The sequence below is a fragment of the Ambystoma mexicanum genome, chromosome 8, assembly GCF_040938575.1.
Source record: "Ambystoma mexicanum isolate Mex_15411 chromosome 8, UKY_AmexF1_1, whole genome shotgun sequence".
NCBI lineage: Eukaryota > Metazoa > Chordata > Amphibia > Caudata > Ambystomatidae > Ambystoma > Ambystoma mexicanum.
The window spans coordinates 9,366,928-9,390,741 of record NC_090929.1 but is presented as its reverse complement, the minus strand read 5'-3'; the positions used below and the strand labels follow the sequence as shown (position 1 = coordinate 9,390,741).

At 48.0% G+C, this 23,814-nt stretch overlaps 1 protein-coding gene across 5 annotated transcripts in view; it reads left to right on the top strand.

The window, feature by feature from the left end:
- FPGS (folylpolyglutamate synthase) overlaps positions 1 to 23,814 on the top strand; it is a 669,976-nt gene that overhangs the window by 588,795 nt on the left and 57,367 nt on the right. The gene's annotated exons all lie outside the window — the stretch shown is intronic.

Genomic DNA, 23,814 nt, shown 5'->3' with positions numbered 1-23,814 from the left:
TGTGAATGTTACAATGTTTGGGATTTTTGTGTGAATGGGTCTTAATTTGATTGGTTGCCCCCATTGAGTTGTCGGTTTGCTTGCATTCCTTAGTGGATACACAGCATTGCATGTGCCAATTCCTCTTTAACCTTAAGACCTAGGTTTCCAATGGTCTAGTGGTCTGCTAAATACTGATTGCATCTCTCTTGCTTCTTCTCCTAAAACCTACACTGCCTTTTGCAGTTGGCAGCCAGCTTGTGTCAAGCCCCGGCTGCCTGCCTGTGCCAGCCCAATCCCCCAAAATCCCCTCTCCCTCAGCCTGCTTTGGTTTGACCATGGTGAAGTCTTTATAGCCGAGTCATGAGGTTGTGGAGCTCCGGTAACCTCCATTTTCCCATAATCCTTAGTTTCTGTTGTATGCTGTGTGTGGGGCACATCTAGCGTGGGCAGTGTGCTGAATCACGTTGAGGTGCTGGGCAGAGATTGCATAAGAATAAGTTATGTTCACACTAGTGCACAAATAACCTGCGCTGCCAGCCAGCGAGCGCATGGTGGGCTTGTAGATGCAGGGGTGTGGAGAAGGGCAGGGGGGGCAGTTTGGGAAAAGACATGCACAAGGCCAGGTCTTAACTCTTGTTAGGGAGAATTCTCAGAAATGTGCTAATTCACTTCTACCTTATTAAGGACTTTTAATTTCTAACCTGGAGAGAGTGAGACTTTTTACCCACTCTTTCATGTATTTTTCTGTGATTCCGACTGTGTTTCTTCTGACTTCAGAGTCTGACAAACTCCATAGGCCTCATCTTTACGTTGTGACACACAGCACCTTCAGTGCAGTGGCACAGGCAAGTTTTTTAGATTTCCCAAAGGTTTGAATACCTTCTCTTGGTGAAACTACTGTTTCCAAGAGCAGTGAAGGGAAATTGACTTTACTTACATGTTGTAACTTTCTAGACCCAGCGCATACTCTTACTGTCATGATTCCTGCCCCTCTTGTCCCCAGCCCTCATGTCTGGCTGGAGCCAGGCCACAATCGCCTACATGGCCCTCAAGGTCCTCTCCATCCCTCCAAAGACTCACTTGGAGTCAGACTTGGCGCTTGTGGCACCAGACTCACTCACACTCACTCTCATAGGATAACAGTGGGGATTGGACTTGTAGTGCATTGATGGGGACAAGATGGATGCCCCCACATATTTCGGTTCCCAGAACTGCATGTGCGGTCTAGTCTTTTGGGTGTGGTTCAGCCCAGAGGCACCTGGGATACCCAGACTATTTAAGCCACACCCTGGCTGAGAAGCATGCTTTGCGTTTTCTGCACCTGCAGCGTGACCCTCACCGTGTTCGGATCGGTCTCCAGTGGGCCTGCATCTTTCGTCTGCGCTCAGCTCCTGCAAGAACAAGAACACTGTTAGGAACAGCCTTACCTTGCGGCGCTTCTGCCCATCATTCAACTCTCCTTCTGTTCTGCGGGCATCTTCGGCGGTGTCATTCCCATCCCGGAACGCTGCTTCCTAAAGAAGAGGAAAAGAACAGAAAAGGCATTAGTAAGCATTCTACAGCTCTTCGCTTATTTTTTTTTCAAATACTGTAAGAGCTTCAAACGCTTACCTGAATCTGTCTCCAGAACTTCTCATCCATCTGCGAGGGGGGAAAAGACACTCCAGGTTAGCGTGGAAACATCTAGAGGCGCCGCATACCGCGCTTACTCACCGCATTTGTTCTTCATAACCGGCATCCTTGCTGACAACGTCGCGGCACCTAAAAGACACAGAAAAAGAACTCGGTTCAATACAAATACGAAAAGGGTGCATAGCGCATCACGCTCTCACTCACCTTCAGCGCCACTCATCTCAGCAGCACGCGCCATGCCCGGACGCCGGCCATCATCTAAGAAGGAAAGGAACGAAGTTGGAGAACTGTTCAAAGACTCATTAAACTTACCAGTCGGACTCTTGCCATTGAAGTAACTAGGTACCAACGAGCCCGCATCAATCAACGTGCCGGAGTGCTGAAAGCAGGAAGGAGAGCACACCATCCAAGAAAACAAGGTGAGCTGTGGATCAAAGGGAAGAGTTGGACCGCGGGGAGGAAGGGGTTCAAGCATACAGATACAATGGGGAGTTAAACTCTACCAATCCTGTGTTTCAGGCCCAGTCGCCAGTTGGATATCCTCCAGGGAAGGGTTTGAGGTCGTAAGAGACCAGGACCGGCTGAGTGACGTCCCCGTGGATACCAGGTGAGCGTTACTTACAATAGGGTGCTGGAGGGGTTACTTGGTATCCCCTTTGTCTAGTTTCTCATGTAACATTTTTGTTACCCTTTCTACAATTAATGGCTGTTGGCAGTGGTTTAATTTTTCCTACCATTGTGTGTCTACCGCAGGCTGCAATTGCGGCTGCAGTAAAGCACCCATGGGTGCCCATTTTGTTAAAATTGCCACAGTCTTCTTTTTTCACCATTTCTTGTTGGAAAGGTCCTTCTTGAGCTATACTCTGCCCACCAAATCAGGTTTGGTCCCTTTGTTTTGTCTTTGGCGGGATTCACTGGTGAAGGCCACCTCTGACGCCAGCGTGTCTAGCATGGCAGGAAACGAGGGAGGTGCCCGAAACTCCCTGTGCTTAGTCTCCTTGGTTACAGGAATGCACCAAAGGGTGATTGGCTGGAGGGCTGTCCCTGGTGGACAGCCACCCTGCTGTGTGATTGGCAGCAAGGCTGGAATGAATGGGAGAAACCTGCATAAAAGGCAAGGCTTTTTGGCTTGGAAGGCAGAGTCGACCACTGGACGAAGAAATCCGAAGAAGAACTTGGAAGAGACGCCTGCTGCAGCTCCTGGACCGTTGGTTTTCCCGGTGAAGCCCTACTGCAGTGCTGAAGCTCCGAATTCGCCTCGACTAGAGAAGACCTGCAAAGGACGACTTATCCCATGGGTTGGTGGGGCCAATTGACCCCAAGACAAGCTCATCTGGAAATCCTCTTGGAGCTGGCTGTCCTTCCATTGCTGCTGCAGGAACAGAAGTGCCAGGGAGAGGAACACCAGAATCAAGTGAGTGTCTTTAAGTAGGACCCAAGCGCTAGGAAGATCCTCCGGACTTCCCTGAAGCTGGACTGACCAGGCCTGAGCCCCCTCGACAGAGTGCTGAACCCCAGATGTAAGGAAAGTCAGTAGTGGGTAGCCAAGCTATTTGCGAGAGCCGCTAGGAGCTGAAACCGCAAAAGTCCTGCTGATCTGAAGTTTGCCCATTTTTGCCTATGACCTTCAGTTCGTAGTGCAGGAGGCCCACGACTGAGGCCCAGGAACAACAGGATCTGCAGGCCTACACAGGAACAGAAACCAGCTGGAACCAATTTCTTCTAACCAAAGGTACTATAAAGGTAAGAGGATTTACCTCGTGTTGTGTAGCTTTGGTAGTTCTCAGTTGAGACTTGTCTTGGTTGCTTTTGCAGCGTTGCTTGCAGCTTTGCCCCGCCCAAGCCTCCCAGCTTGTGGCCCTATTTTTTTTCTACAAAGACCTCTAAACATTGTGCAAGACTTTACTTACCTGCAAGAAGTGCTTCAGCTCACCTAGAGTTTTGTTCAATTAACATTGGCTGGGCTGGTTCCCTGAAAGACTCTTCTTACCTCTGACTCTGTGCTTTACCTTTCCTCCAGGAAAGGGTTAATTTACTTTGCATTGAGGGGTTCAAAAGTACTACTTGCTTCAGAATATTTGTTTAACCTTGGTTTTATTCCCAAACCCTTTTCTTTGACAACATACTCAGTATTGCTCTAAATGTACCAATGATATATTAATGTCCACAGTGTCCTAGTTATTTAAGTCACCTCAGGGTATGGGAAGGATCTTTGTGCCTTCTCAAATGGGTACTTGCTGATTTAGAGAAACTAAGAGTGTGTATTTTGAAGCGTGAGTAATTGTTTAATCAAGAAACCTTGAGAATGAGGGTTTATTTGAATACTTGTCACTGTGAATCTCTGTGTGAAAACCCTACTGCTCCCATTGACCCCTCTTGAGATAAGCCTGGCTGCGCAGCCACACTACCAACTTGTGTAGTACAGACTTATACCAAAGGTTGCGTTACCTGCTATCGGGAGGACAAGGTTGGTGTAGTCTCCCAAAGGGTACTGCATACAATCTTGCTTAACAACTCTTATTAGCTATGGCCCGGAGGCCGAAGATTAGATCTAAACTGAGGCTGCCCTTGGAAGCTGGCTGGGGTGGTTCCCTGAGAGTTGGGACATTGGGGTGTTAGGCTGCTTAGATTAGTCGCCCATCTCCTTATATTGATTGTTGTGCTGTGGATGTTTGCGGAGTAGACTGGAGTTCGGAGTCTGATGCAGTGTCGGGTGTGGGGCCTAGGGTTAGAGAGCTCACGGGTCTGGGGCTTATTCTGGGCTGCAGTTGGTTATGCGACATGAATACTGTGCACATTAACAGGCGACTTTTATTTCTACATAAGATGGTTGGGTGCAGATATAACGCTGTGTTGCTTGTTTTTAAAGATGGTTGTATGGGTATATCTGTACTGTGATGCTCCAAGGACCTTGACCAAGCTATACTAAAGATCACCCTTAAGTTAGGCACCATCTTCAGATTTTATTTGCGATAGTGGGCATAGATGGACAGTTTTAACATAGATTAAAGTTGGGGGAACCCTTTGAAGTAGACAAACACTTAGCATTTTTGATTAACCTTCAGCAAGTGTGACGGGTCAGATGACAATTACTTTTATTCACAATTTCAGGTTCACAACTTCTGTGTATGTTGGTTTCATCGAGAACACTCACTAGTCCCCGGGTATCTGTCATCCAGGTGGCCAGGACACAGCATCGCTTTTGGATCCAGTTCCTGGGGGTGGACCAGTGCGGGAGGATCACCTGGGGGAGCAGCCTTCGGGGAGTGGGACACCAGATGGTGAGACGCGGTATCCCCCCTCCCTGTAACACATTTACCCTATCCTACCAAGTAGGATATTAAGGAACTCCAACCCCCACACGCTCCCATCCCCCTTTACAACCCAAACACCTTCTCACAGACAGCCCTCTGAGAGAAAACTAACTTAACACCCAAGCTGTATACCCAACCTGTCCCAATACAAAGGTCAGACAATTCTCCAGCACAGGGTCTGGCCTGTATTCACATGCTCAAGAATATTCCCTGTCAGGCTGGGGATCCTCAGTAAAAGAAAACCGTTTCACTTTGAAACTGCATTTCTCCTCTAAATCAATCGCTGTCCTCTGGGTCATACTGCCCCCATCCAATTACAGTCCTCTCCCTAAACCCCTCCTCTGGCAGCCGTCTTCAGATTTGGTAAGCACGTTAAGTGGCAGTATGACCAAAAAGAGCTGCAGAGGGATGGCGGGAGGGTTCGCATGTGAATCCATGCCATAGCCATGCTGGAGAACAATAGTTACAGGTAATTAACTTAAAACTTCTCCAGTATGGGGTCTGGCATGGATTCACATGCTCATGAATAGCAAATACATAGCGGTACCACATTACACAACCACGGAGGTGGCAAGGCTCAACAGAAGCAATTAACTCTTATCTCTGGAACAGACTCATCTCAAGCGAACAGGTTGCGTAGCACTGCTTGGCCGATTCTGAACTCCTCCCTGGAATCCATGTCAACGCAGTAGAACTTTGTGAAGGTATGCGTGGACCTCCACGCAGCAGCCCTGCAGATATCCAGCAGGGGTACACCAGACAGGAACGCTGTCACCGCAGCGATCACTTTGGTGGAGTGGGCTCTCGGGTGGCAACAGTAAAACAGACACAAGTGACCACAGTTCAAGGTTGTTTATTGAACTTTCGCAAAGGGTATGAAAACGTAAATCTACAGATAGGAGCAAACTACAACCATCAATTAATAATAATGCAGTCCTAGTGGAGTCTTGTCAAAGAAAGAGGGCCTATACTAAAAAACCTATTGCCAATCCTTGCCCCTAATTTACAAATGGTGTCGGGTAGTGTTCATGAAAAAGAAAGAAGTGTTCACAAAATGTCAGGATGCTTGGCCCGTTGGCCTCCCTTCCTCACGTTTTCAGCACGGGGCAAGACGGTTCACTCGAGCAAAGCACACACTCTGGCTTCTGCGGCACAAGGATACAGTTCCATTACCAGCATCAGGACCTTCTGTGTCAAAGTATATTTACTTCAAAAGTCTCTTGACTCAGAGGGTCTGATGTACAAAAACAAAATGCAAAAGTTATTTTGTTTTTACAAGTATTCAATTGGGTGTTCACCCTGAATCCCCTCAGCCGGGCTCAGATCCCTTTCAAAAACAAAAGTTCAACGTTGGATCCCCCTCTTCCGGACTCAGATCCCCTTATTACAATGTTCAGAGAATATTCTTTCTCCAGTGACTCATGGTTCATCCCGGATCCCCCTCAGCTGGGCTCTGAACCCTTTACATTTCCCAATTCGTCTCCCTCAGTCGGGCTCTGACCAATTCCAGTGTACATTAAACCATCAAAGACTTTCGAATGTGCACAGGGTTTAGCTTGACCCGTTGCTTGACCACTCTTGTCTACAGTATCTTTTTTTGTCCTCCCAAAGATGACTCTTTTGGTTTCCAATTATATTTGCATCGCTCGCTGTTGGGGAGAATTCTCATAAATGTGCTAATTCCCTTCACCTTAGAGACCCCCAGCAACTTTTCTGGATTTTGAAGACTTGATTTCTTGACCTGCCGAGAGGGTGAGCCTTTTTTCCCCACTCTCTCGTGTATTTTGATGTGTATTTTACTCTTGTGTTCTTTGATTATGGAGTGGGATCATCTTTTCGTGTCACACAGCACCCTCAGTGCAGTGCCACAGGAAAGCCATTTAGGCTCTCCCAAGGTTTAAACACCTTCCCTGGGATAAACTACTGTTTCCCAGAGAATGTAAAGTTAAATTGACTTTTCTAGTCTTTTTAAATCCCTAGACCCAGCACACACTATCTTCCAATAGAGTGCTGGAGAATCTAAGTGATTTTACCGCCGAACCCAAAGGTTCGACTTGCCAAAAGTTTGACTTTTTAAAATGTATTTTATTTCCCACAATCTTATATGTGGGGGGAGACTCCATAGCCCTCCCCACATTACCCCTATACATTTTTATATACTTTACCTCCCCACATATATATATGCGGGAAATTGGGGGTCGAACTTTTGGGGTTAGGTAAAATTGTTCTAAACCGTGCTGGAGGGGTTACCTAGTATCCCCTATGTCTAGATATTCATGTAGCAGTCAAATGCTACCCTTTCCGATCGAAATGGCTGGTGGCAGTGGTTTTACAACAAACTGCCATGATTTTTCCCGACTGCGAACACCAGTAGCAAAAAATTGCGGGATCCATGTTATTCAAGATGGCGTCTGAGCCCCCTTTGTTTAAACAGGTCCCGGTCTTCTTTTTTCAGCATTTCTGTTTGGAAAGGTCCTTCTAGAGTTTGTCTCTGCGCGCCAAACCAGGTTTAGTCCCTTTGTTCCTACGCCTTTGGCGGGCTTCAGGACTGAAGACTGCCTCCGGTGCCCGAGTGACTGGGGTGGGCAGGAAGTGAGGGAGGTGCCCGAAACTCCCTGTGCTTAATCTCCTAGGAGATCCAAATGCACTCTGGCGTGATTGGCTGGCTGACTGTCCGGCAAGGACAGCCACACTACTGGGTGAGTGGCAGCTAGGCTGGAATAAATGGGAGAAAACTGTTTTAAAGGCGAGTCTCTTGGCTTGAAAGGCAGTCGACCACTGGAACAAAAGAACCGAAGACGAGCTGGAAGAGGACGGCTGTTGCAACTCCTGGACCATTGGTTTGCCTGGTATGCCAAATTCATCTCGAAAGAGAAGCCCTTCAAGGACGACTTCTCCCTTTGAGTTGGTGGGACCAATCAACTCGTAAGCTACCTGGACACCATTCTCGGAGCTGGTCGTATTTTCCTCAGCGTGCTGCAGGAAACCGAATAGCCAGGGAGAAGGACACCAGTTTGTGTGCTTCACGACAGCTACCAGAATCAAAGATTTTCCAGTTTGCCAGGTTTGTGACCAGTCCCCGTGGAGTGCAGGAGTCCCCCGACGTCCTCTCTCTTGTCCCCACGACTGAGGCTCAGGAACATCGAGATATGCAGGTACTGCCGTGACCAGAAATCTTCAGCTACATCTTTTTCTTCAACATAAGGTACTGTGAAAACCCGACCGAGAGAACTTACCTCTCACTGCGAAAGTGCGTGAAACTTTGGCAACTTGCAGGCCTAGTCAGCTTGTGACCCGACATATGAATCTTTCTTCTACAAACTACTTCTGAGAACCGTGGCAAAGACTTTTCTGTTTAACTACCAGTACCGTTTTTACCTATACAAGACACTAGCCCTTTGACTTTGGCCTACCTATTGCATTGAGTCAACTGCTCTGGTGAACTCAAACTATTTGCACTGTTTAAGAGTAACTGTAACATTCGTTTTATTATCTTATGCATTTTTGCTCCTAATTGAAATGCTCTGAATGCCATTTTGCTCCTACTTCAAAGTAATTTAAATGTCACAGAACCGAATAGTGTTAAGTATTGTAGTATATTTTTGTGTAATATTGATTGCCTCCTTTTAGTGAATGTTTTCTAACTGATTGTGTAATAAATGAAGTGTTAATTAAGAAGGCATTTTGAATGCTGAACGAAATGAAAGCAAGTTGGAGTATCTCTTGCATCGTGAAAGGAGTGAAAGAAAGATTGTGAATCTTGCTGAAAGTTTTGAACTGTGTTGAAACTATGAACTGCATTAACTAAAAACAAGTGCTAGCAAAGCCAAGAGAGCACAAGGAGTTGTATGCATGATATGAGAAATCCAGAATGGGCCAAAGCCAATAAACAGAAAAGAACTGTATGATATCAGGAGAAACCAGTATTGGCAGGAGCCAAAGGAACGTGTAATGAGTGTATGGTGACCAGCCAAGCCATAATACAGGGTGATACATGTGAATGAAGCAAGTTTCACTGCTAAGAAGCAGCATTAGACCGGTGTCACTGGAAAAGCATTCAAGGAAGGGTACCGGTTGCGTGACCTGTAATGGGTGGACTGTGTGGTCTGACAACTGAACCTTGAGTATAAGTGTCTATCTGAATACTTGTGATTGTAGACCTCTGTGTAACACCCTTACAAGCTCACATTCCCTCTTGAGATAAGCCTGGCTTCTCAGCTCGCTACCAAAAACTGTGTGGTACAGACTTAAGGTTGATTTTTGCTTACACCTGTACTCATAGTTGTGTGTAATGATCCCAGCGGGTACTGCATGCAAACTTTGCCTAACACTCGCCACTTACGTCTCAACGTCTCACACATTGTTCTTTCTACAAATCTTCATACAATGTTGCTGCTTGCAACCTTGGTTCGAAACACAGGATGGTTTGTTATAGGTCTCTCCGACTTACCGACTGGGCTGTCTTTACTTATGCGGCTTTGTTGTAGGAACCAAGGACAGTACCACAGCGATAATCGCTGCTCCCCGCCTTGGTTATCGACACAGGAGAGCTCCAGATACTTCCGACACACTGCAGGTTTCCTCACCTTTAGTTCCTGGTCTTAGGATTTTTACTTTACCAGGTTCACACAAGTAACGGTCTTTAAAGGTTAAGGGCACTTCCCTCCTTGGACCCCCTCTGGTCTCACCGTCTTTCTCAGCATATTAAACTGCCATCTTGGAACTGCTGTTTCCTCATGTGTTGTGCCTCGCTCAGTGTGCTTTCGTGCTCTGCCTTTTATCCTTGTGGGGAAGTGTGGTGTGTAATGATCCGTAATTGCCTGACCTTGCCTGACCATTGTATTGGGACATGTCGGGTATACGTCTCTGCTGTTAGACCATTGTCGTTCATGATGAGCTGTCCATGAGAAAGTGTTTGTGTCAGGAAAGGGGTGGGGGTTGAGTTCTTGGGTGTCCAATCTGGTTGGATGGGGAAAAGGTGTTACAGGGAAGGGGATATAACGCATCTCACCATCCGGTGTCTCACTTCCACTCCCCGAAGCCCCCTCAACCCCAAGGATCTGGATCCAAAAGCGATGGCCATGTCCTTGCCACCTGGGTGACAGATCCCGGGGACTAGCGGGTGAGACAACTCCCTGTTTCTCACAAACCCCATACATTTCTGAAAAGAAGACACCAGAGAATCCAACGCGGTCTGACTTTTGTCCATCGCCCTAGAATGTATTACCCACAAGGCCCAGCAAACTCCAAAACGTAGAGAAGAAAATGTTCACCACCAGGAAACCACTGAAACACGCCTGCAACAACACATGTCCTACCATCCCATGTTCTCACAGGTGTCCCGACGAAAACGGTACCTCACATGTGTGGGTGCAAAGGGGAAAGGCTAAACCACTGGTACAACAGAGGGCCTGGGAAGACCAACATTTTTACTGTATTCAGTCTTGTGGACAACCCATATATTTGGGCCTGGAGTGTTGCAGCCACCGAGGAAAACAGGGAACCCCATGCATTTCTGAAACAAAGACCCCCCTGGGAATCCAAAGAGGTCTGACTTGCATGAATCACCCTGGAATGTATTACCCATAAGGCCCAGCAAAGTACAAAATGTAGGGAAAAAAACACAATTTTAAGACATTTGCTACCAGGAAACCACTGAAACACGCCAGCAACCACACATGTCCTATCTTCCCACGGTCCCACTGGTGTCCCGATGAAATCTGTACCTCACATGTGTGGGTGCACTTATCTGGGTAGAAAAGAAAAGGGTATACTGTCCCCAAGTCCAGCGGCGGTCCCATGGAGCCCCGGCAGGGTCCGCATTCCTCCCTGGAGGGAAAAGCTGTAAAGGAGCCCAGCCAGAGGTCCAGGGCAGCTGAGGGTGCTGCCCCTGGCATTGGGCGCCTGCCTCCCATGTGATTTGACTGTCCCCAAGCCCAGGGGTACTCCCAGGGAGCCCCGGCCAGGTCCACAACCCTCCCTGGGATGGGGACATCACTTCCGACCATTCAGGATTTCTGGTTGGCCTGCGTTACAGGTTTTTCCCTCCGGGGAGGGATGGGGCCTTTACCGGGGCTCCCTGGGACCGCTGCTGAACTTTGGGACGTCCAACCAACAAGGGAGACAGTCGCCCAAGGCCAGAGACATCACCCCGGCTGTTTTATATCTCTGACTGGCCATTTTAATTCAATCAATTTGGGTAATTTGCTCACTGCATACTTTCCCAATGTCCATGGCTTTAAGTGAGCTGGAGCTAGCCAGGGTGCCTACAAGAATAGGTCATGCTCCCTGCATCTAAGGTGGCAGGACCCAGATGTGAAAGGGGGAAGAGAGAGAGATTGATATCTGTTGGCCAGGAAGGAAAAGAACCAGGCTAGCACTTGACCAGATATTCCGATCTGGGCCAGGGGGGACAGCAGGGTAAGATGGTCCTGTCATGACCGCAGCCTCCAAGGAGTCAGGTTTAGCCCAACTGCCTCGGAAGCTGGGTCACAACTTCATTTCCAGGCACCCATCGGCTCCCATAGGGGCCTTATGGACCTTGTCCTGGCGCCAGTGGCGCCAGGCTCATAAGGGGACCCAGTCCCGGCACAGGACGTGCCGGGCTCATGATGTAAGGAATGGTGCTTGGGTGGACCTACCTGCTGCAGACCATGCTGCCCACTCACCTGCAGGATGAAATCCTCATCCATCCATGGCTGGAACTACTTTACCTTCTGGGTGTGGCCAGCACCACTCCCTGGGACTGGATACTGGAACTATTCTGGAAGCTGGGACTTCTTACCTGGGCGAGGCTGCTGTGGAAGGAGACACCTAAGCACTCCAGTAAGCTATTTAAACCACGCCCGATCAGAGCAACGTGCTTCGCGTTATTCTGCAATAGCAGCAGGACGCTCACCGTGTCCGCTCCAGAGAATCTTCAACTTCTGCATCTGGGGAAGAGAAATCCGCAATCTTACCTTCCGAAATACCATCTTCGTCTCCAGCAGCATCTGAAAAGGGAAAAGAACACCAGGTTAGCACGAGATAAAAACCAGCGCAGCACTTACCCAGTCCATCGGTGCATCTCAAGCCACGGGCTGCAGCTTTCCATTTTTTCCGGCACCCTGTGGAAGCAAAGACATTGGTTAGTAAACCTCCGTGAAACTTTCCTTACCTGCGCTGCATTCTTCTCGCCTCCGCCGACGCTGCTACTCGCATCTGCAAAACAAAAGGACATCATTAAGAAATACAAAACTCCATCTATACGCACGTGTTTTGGGCAGCGCTCATCTTTCTCACTCCTCGGTGCATTCCTCGACATCCATTTTTCTACCCAGCTGCTTCTGCGACCTGAAAAAGGAAAAGAGACATTAAGAAGTGCTTTTAACTTCGAATTGACATTTTCTACTTACTTGCCTGCAATACCTTCGCCATTCCATCGCTCTCCAGATCTCCATATTCAAGCAACCGCCGTTCGTGCTGCTAACAACGGCCTAGCTCCAAATCTTCATCCTCTGCAACCAAGAGGCTGGACAATTAACCAGTGAAGTAACTGGCTTCGGCGCCCCTGCACAGACGCAGGATGGAGAGCTCCGCTTTCACCTACATAAGGTGAGCACATTTAGCCTACGAACTACTTGGGAGTACCAGGAAGGGGAGGCAGCTTACCCAGTCAGGCTTATATATCCATATTAGCCCCTTGCTCTCATAATTGCAGACACCTCACCCTTCAGATCAAGATCTCGGTGAGGAAAGGGCCTTTCCAGGGTGGCATTCGAGGCCTGTGCGTGACCCTAGAAGACTCCGAGAACCCCCAGCCCAGACCTGCGCCTCCGAGGGATTCAGGTGAGCGTTACAGAACGCGAAGCCTACCGCAATTTTCCCACCCAGGCGCAATGGAAACCTCGGACACAGATCAACTGGCTCAATTGCTTGGGGAACTAAGGGCAGAAGTACACGCATCTCGCCAAGAAACAAACGCTTTACGAAGGGAGTTGATCATTGCCAAGGAACAGACAGATGATCTGGCCAGACAGTTGCTACAGGCTCAAGCAGGACAGACGCCACTGCCTCCCTATGGAGGGGGCGGCACTCCTACAACCTCAAGTAATCCGGTACAAATTAATCTGCCAGGGAATGTGCCTTTGGCCCCACCCGAACGTTTTTCCAGTGATCCAAAGCGATATGCAGTATTCATCAATCAATGCCGCTTGCACTTTCTGTGTAGACCCGCTGCATTCCCAACGGACCAAGCCAAGGTAGCGTTTGTACTTTCCTATCTTAGCGGTAGTGCTGCAGATTGGTCCATTCCTCTCGTGACACAGGATGACCCGCTCCTCTATAACTTTCAAGACTTTCAGACCAGTATGGAAAAGTTGTTCGCAAGACATTCACAGGGGCAGGCCTTGGACAATGAGCTCCTGTCACTCAGACAAGGTAATCAGGATCTCCTGGCTTACATAGCGTCCTTTAATAGACTGGTGGTTGAGACCAGGTGGCCTGAAGATAAGAGAATCACGCTCTTCTACAGAGGTCTACGTGGGGAACTTAAAGACGTTTTAGCACAGGTGGTTAATCCGCCGCAAGACTGTTCAGATTATATCGACCTAGTAGTCCAATTAGATCATCGGCTACAGAACAGGAAGACCGATCGATCCAGATTTGAAACCCGGGTACTTTCAAGTCCTCAGAGCTCCGCTAAAGGGAATGACTCCGTGGAACCAATGCAAATAGGAGTAGTAAAAGGACCATTAACTCAGAAAGAACGGGAAAGAAGAAGGCAATTACAGCTGTGCCTATACTGTGGGAATTCTGGACATTTCCTTCGTGATTGCTCAGTGAAACCGGTCAAGAAGACCGTAGGAGTTTCTGATAAAAATGCTGAGAAACTGGAATCAGGAAACAACCTCGCCCGACAAGCGTAGAGGTCCGCTTGCCAAGCGTTAAAACCAGTTCCTTGACCTGGCATTTGGTAATGCCTATGGTCCTCATAAGTCCCAATAGACCAGATCGCATGCATGCTATCAAAGTATACATTGATAGCGGAGCAATCGGTAATTATGTGGACCAAGACTTGGCTATCAGGATGGATCTTCCCCTACGTCCCAAGATGGTAAAGGACGTAATCACAACAGTGGATGGTACTGAAATAGCTTCCGGACCAGTTTCTCATACCACCATGGAGGTAACGTTGTTATGTCAAGACGGACATCGGGAGAAGATTGTGTTTGATGTAATCAAGGCCCCGCAGTTTCAGGTGATTCTGGGAATGCCTTGGTTGGAAAAGCACAATCCTCAGACTGGCGAGCCAAGGTAATTCGGTTTCCAGAATGCGCTTCAACCTGTTATCCTCAGCCCGAAATCAAGCTAGCAGCCATCACTTCCGAGGACCCCCGATTACCTCTGGAATACCAAGAGTTCAGCGACGTCTTTCAGAAAGATCAAGCCAACACCCTGCCTCCTCATCGGTCATATGACTGCCAGATAGACCTAATACCTGGGTCCACAGCTCCATGCAGTAGAATATATGCCCTCACTGAACCAGAAAACCTCCATCTCAGGCAATACTTGGACCAGTACTTGGCTAACGGATTCATCCGCCCCTCGAAATCCCCGGCTTCCTCAGCTTTGTTCTTCGTCCCGAAAAAGGAAGGTGACCTAAGAACTTGTATCGATTATCGCGCCCTGAACCAGATTACAGTCAAAAACCGATACCCGTTGCCCTTGATTCCTGAATTATTGGACCAGGTAAAAGGCGCCTGCATATACACAAAGTTAGACCTCAGAGGAGCTTACCATTTGGTACGCATTAAGGAGGGCGACGAATGGAAGACGGCCTTTCGCACTAAATATGGATTATTTGAGTATCCAGTAATGCCCTTCGGACTATGTAACGCACCGGCCGCTTTCCAGTTTTTCATGAATGATGTCCTCAGAGAACTTATTGATGTGTGCGTAGTCGTTTATATTGACGACATCCTGGTATACTCAGCCTCAGAAACTGATCATCGTAGACACGTCACAGCGGTTTTACAGAGACTTCGCTAACACCGCTTGTTTGCTAAACTGGAGAAGTGCACCTTTCACGCAAAGGAAGTGGAATTTTTAGGGTTCATCTTGTCACCCAACGGAGTTCACATGGACTCAAGAAAAGTGGATGCTATCACCAAATGGCCTTCCCCAACTTCCGTGAAAGGTGTACAGAGCATGCTGGGCTTCGCTAATTTTTACCGAAGGTTCATTCCTGAATTCTCTCGGGTAGTCCAACCTATCATGGCTCTTCTGAAAAAGAATAAAAAATTCGAGTGGACTCCAGAAGCCGAACAAGCCTTCCAAGAATTAAAAGCCAAATTTATCTCTGCTCCAGTCTTAAGGCATCCCCGTCCAGAACTTCCCTACATCGTCGAGACAGACGCTTCCAGTCTTGCAATGGGGGGCGGTGCTGTCACAGAGACCCGAAACGCACCAGTTACACCCTGTAGCCTTTTAGTCTCGCAAATTTTCGGCTCCTGAGATCAACTACACAATTACGGACAAAGAACTCTTGGCAATTAAGTCCGCCTTTAAGGCCTGGCGGCATTATCTTTTGGGAGCCCGGCACACAGTAACTGTAATCACGGATCACCGTAACCTCCAGTACCTGAAGTCAGCTAAAGCTCAATCCTCGAGGCAACTACGCTGGGCTTTATTCTTCGCAGAATTCGATTTTGTAATCACATATCGACCAGGCGTTAGGAACGGAAAAGCAGACGCCCTTTCCCGGATAGGGGTAGACGAACTTACAGCTAATCCGGAGCCGGTGCCAATAATTCCTGAACAAAAGATACTAGGAGCCATCAACACACTATCCCTCGAAGAGATTAAAGCAAGGGTCAATCAACTCATAACTCCCGAAGATTCATCGAATTGGCAATTGAAAGGAAAGGATTTTACAATAGATCAGAACCTATTGTATTTCCAAGGAAGACTATTCTTACCCTGCGTTGGCTTACAAAAACAGGTCATCACCTGCTACCATGATTCTCTAATGGAAGGACATCCTGGAGTTGCCAAAACCTCAGAGAAAATTAAAAGGCATTTTTGGTGGCCATCTTGGAGGAAAGATGTTAAAATGTTTGTGGCTTCTTGTGGTATCTGCGCACAAAACAAGAGTCAGAAGGAAAAACCAGCAGGATTACTACGTCCAATAGACATTCCACCAGGCCCTTGGCACACGCTCTCGATGGATTTTATCACGGATTTACCCCCTTGCTCCGGATACAACACAATTCTAGTGATCGTGGACCTTTTTTCAAAAATGGCTCATTTTATCCCACTGAAGGGTTTACCTAGAGCTTCCATTCTAGCCCGAGAATTTCTTGAAAACATTGTCCGGTTGCACGGTTTCCCTTCAGTACTAATCTCTGACCGAGGGAGCCAATTAATTTCCCATTTTTGGCGGAGTTGTTGTCGTTTAGCACAAATTGATGTACGACTTTCCACCAGCCATCACCCTCAAACCGACGGGCAGACTGAGAGAACTAACCAAACTTTAGAACAATATCTGCGCTGCATGTTGCATCAATCCGAGGGTACTTGGAAGGATGTCCTTTGGATTGCTGAATACGCTTACAATAATTCAATCCATTCTGGGACGGGAAAAACCCCTTTTTTCCTGCTGTATGGAAGTCATCCTCGAACCTCAAATCTGGACCCACCTCAAGCTCTCGGAACACCTGCTGTTGACCATCTGCATTCGACGATAGCTCAAGCATTTAAAGAAGCCACAGCTCATCTTCAACGAGCTAAAGAATCATACAAAAAAGGAGCAGACCAACATCGAAAAGAGGCTCCTCAATATCAAAAAGGAGATCAAGTCTGGCTGTCCACTAAACATTTATCTTTAAAAGGGCCACGCACCTTCAATCCAAGATATTTAGGACCCTACTCGATCACGGCCGTGATTAACCCAGTGGCTGTCAAACTAGAATTACCTACTCGAATGAAGATACATCCTGTCTTCCATGTTTCTCTCCTGAAACCTGTGCAACCCGGAACCCGTTTGACTAAACCTCCTGAGCCAATCCAAGTTGACGGAGAATCCGAATTTGAAATTCGAGACATCTTGGACTCCAAAATTTCCAAATCAAAACTATACTACTTGATTGATTGGAAGGTATATGGACCCCAGGAGAGATCATGGGAACCCTCAGAATATGTACATGCACCTCGTCTAGTCCGAAAATTTCATCAGGCTTTTCCCAACAAGCCAAAACCTCCGGAAAAGACAAGCTTGGGAGGGGCCTTGAGGGGGGTGCTGTCATGACTGCAGCCTCCAAGGAGTCAGGTTTAGCTCAGCTGCCTCGGAAGCTGGGTCACAACTTCATTTCCAGGCACCCATCGGCTCCCATAGGGGCCTTATGGACCTTGTCCTGGCGCCAGTGGCGCCAGGCTCATAAGGGGACCCAGTCCCGGCACAGGACGTGCCGGGCTCATGATGTAAGGAATGGTGCTTGGGTGGACCTACCTGCTGCAGACCATGCTGCCCACTCACCTGCAGGATAAAATCCTCATCCATCCATGGCTGGAACTACTTTACCTTCTGGGTGTGGCCAGCACCACTCCCTGGGACTGGATACTGGAACTATTCTGGAAGCTGGGACTTCTTACCTGGGCGAGGCTGCTGTGGAAGGAGACACCTAAGCACTCCAGTAAGCTATTTAAACCACGCCCGATCAGAGCAACGTGCTTCGCGTTATTCTGCAATAGCAGCAGGACGCTCACCGTGTCAGCTCCAGATAATCTTCAACTTCTGCATCTGGGGAAGAGAAATCCGCAATCTTACCTTCCGAAATACCATCTTCGTCTCCAGCAGCATCTGAAAAGGGAAAAGAACACCAGGTTAGCACGAGATAAAAACCAGCGCAGCACTTACCCAGTCCATCGGTGCATCTCAAGCCACGGGCTGCAGCTTTCCATTTTTTCCGGCACCCTGTGGAAGCAAAGACATTGGTTAGTAAACCTCCGTGAAACTTTCCTTACCTGCGCTGCATTCTTCTCGCCTCCGCCGACGCTGCTACTCGCATCTGCAAAACAAAAGGACATCATTAAGAAATACAAAACTCCATCTATACGCACGTGTTTAGGGCAGCGCTCATCTTTCTCACTCCTCGGTGCATTCCTCGACATCCATTTTTCTACCCAGCTGCTTCTGCTACCTGAAAAAGGAAAAGAAACATTAAGAAGTGCTTTTAACTTCGAATTGACATTTTCTACTTACTTGCCTGCAATACCTTCGCCATTCCATCGCTCTCCGGATCTCCATATTCAAGCAACCGCCGTTCGTGCTGCTAACAACGGCCTAGCTCCAAATCTTCATCCTCTGCAACCAAGAGGCTGGACAATTAACCAGTGACGTAACTGGCTTCGGCGCCCCTGCACAGACGCAGGATGAGAGCTCCGCTTTCACCTACATAAGGTGAGCACATTTAGCCTACGAACTACTTGGGAGTACCAGGAAGGGGAGGCAGCTTACCCAGTCAGGCTTATATATCCATATTAACCCCTTGCTCTCATAATTGCAGACACCTCACCCTTCAGATCAAGATCTCGGTGAGGAAAGGGCCTTTCCAGGGTGGCATTCGAGGCCTGTGCGTGACCCTAGAAGACTCCGAGAACCCCCAGCCCAGACCTGCGCCTCCGAGGGATTCAGGTGAGCGTTACAGGTCCACGGTGTCGAAAGCCGCGGATAGATTTAATAAAATCAGGGCTCCGACTCCCCCTGCGTCCAGCAGCCTGGCCATATCGTCCTGGACGGAAACCAGGACACTCTGTGCCCCTGCCAGGTTGAAAGCCTGACTGGGCTGGGTCAAGAAATCAGATGACTCAAGAAAAGAGGACAGAAGAGGAGAGACCAACGATTCCAGGAGTTTCATAAGAAAAGGCAAGAGGGAGATGGGACAGAAATTTGATAGAAGAGGGGGGATCAAGTGCAGGGTTTTGAAAAAGGGGGATCACTTGCAGCCTTTAGCTCTGGAGCGATGATTCCAGACTGGCAGGAGGGGTTTCAGGCTACAAAGGTCAAAAGAGATCTCCTTCATGACTCCCATTGGCACTAAATCAGAATGAGCGCTAGACTTAATTTGTTGAATGGCCTTAAATACTGACTCTCCAGAAAAGAGAGGGAAGGAAGACCACCCCGACAGCAGCACACATCCCACAATCAGGGGTGCATAGATGTTGTTACCACTGGTGCAGAGCTAGCTGAAATATTGGCACGAATAGTCTCAATCTTCTTAATGAAAAACTGAGATAAAGAGTCACAAAGCTCCTGGGTAGGCCTAACGCCAGGGACGCATTTGGTTGAAGACAAGGATTCGACTTTGCCGCTTAAATCACAGCCGAGTAAGCACCTGAGCAAACCCTGTACTGGGTCTTAAGAATAGGATCATAGTCCATGCGCCATTTCCGTTCTGCCTGTCTTAAGTTTCAGTTGGGTGGATTTCAACTGCTCTGAAAACCACAACTCAGAATAAAGCCTACGTGGTTTGATGAGCCGTAGTGGGGCCATTTCATCAGCTGCTACCTGAAGAGCATAAAACAGGAGCGAAAAGGAGGAAGCAGTAGCCGCTATGCACTTTGCTTTGACAGAAGATACAAGGCCCTGTAAATTGGCCGAGCGCCAGCCATGCTGACACTCTACCAGGCAGTATCTTAGGCTGTACTCGCACAATTTAGGGAGAGAGAGTTGGATGTAGCGGGGCCCGAGGCCGCAGAAAACCCTGTGGATGACGCAGAGGGTCTTGAACTTGATCCTTGCAGCAATCATGAGCCAGTGGAGAGCTTTAAGCGTTGGAGAGTTGCAGTCCCTGGGCTTGAGGCCAAGGATAAGTCTAGCTGTCCTATTCTGGATTAGTTGAAGGGGGCGAAGGGAGGATGAAGGTGGATTGTGGCAGAGGCTGTTGTAGTAGTCTGCTTAAAGAGGGCCAGAGCTCTGGAGACATTAGGTTTCTGGGGGAAGGTGAGGAAAGGGAGAATGCCTCTGAGGGGGTGCAGCAGTAAGTGGGCCTTCTTGGCAAGGTCTGCGATGTGAGGAGAGACGGAAAAAGGAGTAGAAGAGGAGGCAATGGTTTTTTGCCTCACAAGAGGAGGTGGTGAGGGAACCCATGGAGGGAGGCCAGAGAGGAGAAGGGAGTAGGGTTCCCAATGAGAAGGATCTCAGTCTTACTGGCATTAAGACAGGGGTTGTTAGCAGCACACCATGCCACAGAAGCAGACCTCTTTCACTTGAGCTGTGACCCTCAAGACCCCAGCTAATGGTACAGGGTTTCCTGTTCCCTTGCTATCTGCTGTGTTTAGGCCTGTTATGGGTGGTTATAGTTTAGGGTCATGGTCCTATTGATGAGTCGTCCGGGTGTTTCTGTCTTTGTCTTGCTATGGATTTGGTCTTTGGTCCTATTACGGCTGTCTCCCGGTAAGTCGTTTGGTATGTCGTGGGATATTTTATTTAAGGTTTTTCCATTGATTTCTTGGTATGGATAAGGGTCTGTCTCTTCGTTCATAGATGTTTTAATTGTGTGTGTGCCCCTGTGGCCGGGCTTTCTAGTTATGACGTGAAGAGCCAAGTTTTGAGTAGTTTCCTAAATAGTAGGTGGTTTCTTGTGTTACGGATGTACTTTAGGAGATCTTTCCAGTTTTTCGGCGCTTGTTGAAAGAAGGAAGATCCTCCAAGTTTTTTGTTGTAGGGTTTCGGTTCCAGGCAGATGTCAATGCTTGATCTGAGCTTTCTTGTTGGTTGATGTAGACGCAGTTTGTCTCTCTGGAACTCAGCGCCTTGGTTGTTCTATGCGTGATGCACATTGTTTTGAATTTTATTCGTTGTTTTATTGGTAGCCAATGTAGTGTTTTCGGCGCTGGTGTGGTTTGTTCTCTTCGGGGTAGTTTCAGAAGCAGTCTGGCTGCTGCATTTTGTATGCATTGTAGTTTTTTTAAGTCTTTCAGGCATGCCTAAGTATAGGTTGATGGCGTAGTCTACTCTGGACATGACGAGTGCGATGATGGTGGTTGTTTTGTTGTCGAACGATATGAACGGTAAGATCCTCTTTGCCGCTCGCAGGAGGAAGAAGCATTTCTTGAGAAGAGCCTTTACTTGTGGCTCTAGCGTGAGATTATTGTCCATCAGAACAAGTTTTTTACAATCGGTGAGGGTGCTGGGGTTGTCCCGAGTTCCCTTGGCCAAGGGAGTTTTCTCGTCCATTTTTTGTGATTATCATTATTTCTGTTTTGCCTGGGTTGATTTTGAGGCAGTTGGAGTTCATCCAGTTGAATACATCGCAGAGGCAGTTTTCTAGCATTGTTTATTTTCTACTAACTACTGTTCCCAAGAATAGTAAGGTGACATTGACTTTACTTACCTTTTCTCTTTGTAGGTCCAGCACACACAATCTTATGTGGAGTTCTGGGGGGGTTGCATAGTAGTCCCTTATCCTACATTGTCATGAAACATTTTTTGTTACCCTCGCTACTTTAAATGGCTGGTGGCAGTGGTTTAATGTTCCTACCATTGAGCATTTCTACCGCGGGCTGAATCGTCAGCTGCTGTATAGCAGCCATGGGTGACCATTTTGTCAAAATGGCCCTGGTATTCTTTTTTCACCATTTTCTGTTGTGAGGTCTTTCTTGGGGTTTACTCTGCGCGTTGAGCCAGGTTTGAGTCTTTGTTCGTTTTGCCTTTTGCGGGCTTCAGCCCTGAAGCCCGCCTCTGGCTCCAGTGTGTCTGGAAGGACAGGATGTGAGGGAGAGTCCCGAAACTCCCATGTCCTTTGTATCTAGGAATGCCTGAATGCAACCAGTCCTGATTGGCTGGATGTCCTTTCAGAACAGCCACCCTGCTGTGTGACTGACAGGCTAGGCTGTGCATGAATGGGAGAAACCTGCTTAAAAGGCAAGTGTTTTGGTACTAGAGTCAGAGTCGACCACTGGGAGAAACACCCGACAAGGAAACCGTGAACAAAGCTTCCTGCATCCTCCTGCACCTTTGAATTGCCCAGGGAAGCCCTGCTGCTGTGCTGAAACTCGTTTTTCAATTCGACAAAGAAGCTCCGGAAGGGACAACTTCTTCCCTTGTGTGAGTTTAGAAAATACCCTACCAAAGCATATAAGGTATATTATGTTGGCTGAAAACTAATCATCATCATATACCCTACATCGCCAGTACAGAATCGTCAGCATAACCATAGAGTGTCCATTTTGTGCCCTAGATCCGCCATTTGCTTTCTTTGCCTTTCGGTTCAAACGCTTTGCAAAATGTTTATTTCATTCTGCTCATGCACGGAGCAAGGCCACAAGTTACATGTTGAGAGACGGGCCCAGACAGAAATTCCAAACAGTACAGAAATACGTTGTTTTCCTCCCTCACAAGTCCTTGAAGGCGAGCAGAGAGGCATTTAGTCACCAAGCCAGGTGCCAGCCGGTGTCGCTGAAACTGTAGAAACAGGCCATTAAAGCATGAATTATACTTTCCTAGCGGCCCCCCTTTCGGGGCTCTCTTTAGATCAGGCTGATCCCTAGTTCACCAATAGAAACCAGAAGATAACATGCTATGGAATGTCTCTCCTACGAACACAGCCTCCTCGCGAAAGAAGTGCTTTGTGTTCTTCATAACAAAGAACTGTCTGCTTACTGAAAATTACAACTTTTGCTAAACCAAGTAATATAGATTAAGAAAGAAACGTGTCATGATGTGTCATAATTGTCAATTATCGAACCCTAGCTCAAGAAGATACATTATGGGGGGTTTTGATGTGTCACAAAGAGATTGTATTTTCATATATATGATACTGTTGTAGAGTGTTTGCTCTCTTGCGTCTCACGAGGTCTGGGTGATCACACGTTGCAAGACGTTAGACCCAGTCAGCCAACTGAGAATACTTGCTTTGCAATAAACCCTAGTACTTGGAAATCGATCCTCGTGTCTGACGTATCACTGGGTGTATGGTGATTGTGCCTTGTTTCCATACGCGAGGGTCTTCAGGGCCTAGCACTTGGGTTAGTGGGACCAACAAAACCCCGAGACGAACTCCACTGGACCATCTTCCCAGACTGGCTGTACTTCTTTGCTGCTGCAGGAACAGAGTGCCAGAGGTCAAGAAATCCATAGTGAAATGTAATGTCTGAAATCCAGCCAAAAGCTCCAGGAGTCTCCTAAGGGCCTTCCAGACGCAGGACGACCAGAGCTAGAGTCCCCTCACCAGAGTGCAGGACCCAAGGAGTGAAGGAAGCCCAACCGGTATCCGAGATCAGCGACAGTGCTGTTTATCAAGCGCTGAAACCGCAAAGTGCTGCTGAACCGAAACAAGCCCGTAGCTGCTGACGACCTCTAACTGCCGCCGCATGAGCCCTCCAGACGTCCTCCCTCTTGTATACACGACTGAGGCTCAGGAACCCAGGGTCTGCATCACTGCAACAGGACAGAATCCAGCTTTATCACTCTTCTTCAAACCAGAGGTACTGTTGAGACTTGGGGTACTTGAAGGAATATTGCGCTCAAAAATGTCATTGTCCCGAGCGTTCGGGCATGTGGTTTTAAGCAAAATGTGATAAATCGTAAAAACATTTCTTATGCACCTTACCTTAGTTTTCCACACTTTTACAATGCTGTTGCTGCTTGCGTTCCCTCAAGGCTACGAGCAGTCAAGCAGGCATTGTGTACGGGCATGTCACACGTTGTGAGGGGAAAAAACATGAACTGAGGCTATGGGTGCCGTGCATCCTATTTATAACATCCGGTGACGTCATCCCTCGACGGAGGCCCTCGAGGGACACCGACCTGACGCAGGACGCCCTCTGCTGAAAAATTTCCAAAGCAACACAGCCGTGGACATTACATGTCAAAGATGTGGAATAAGTTGGAGGAACATGCAGTCGA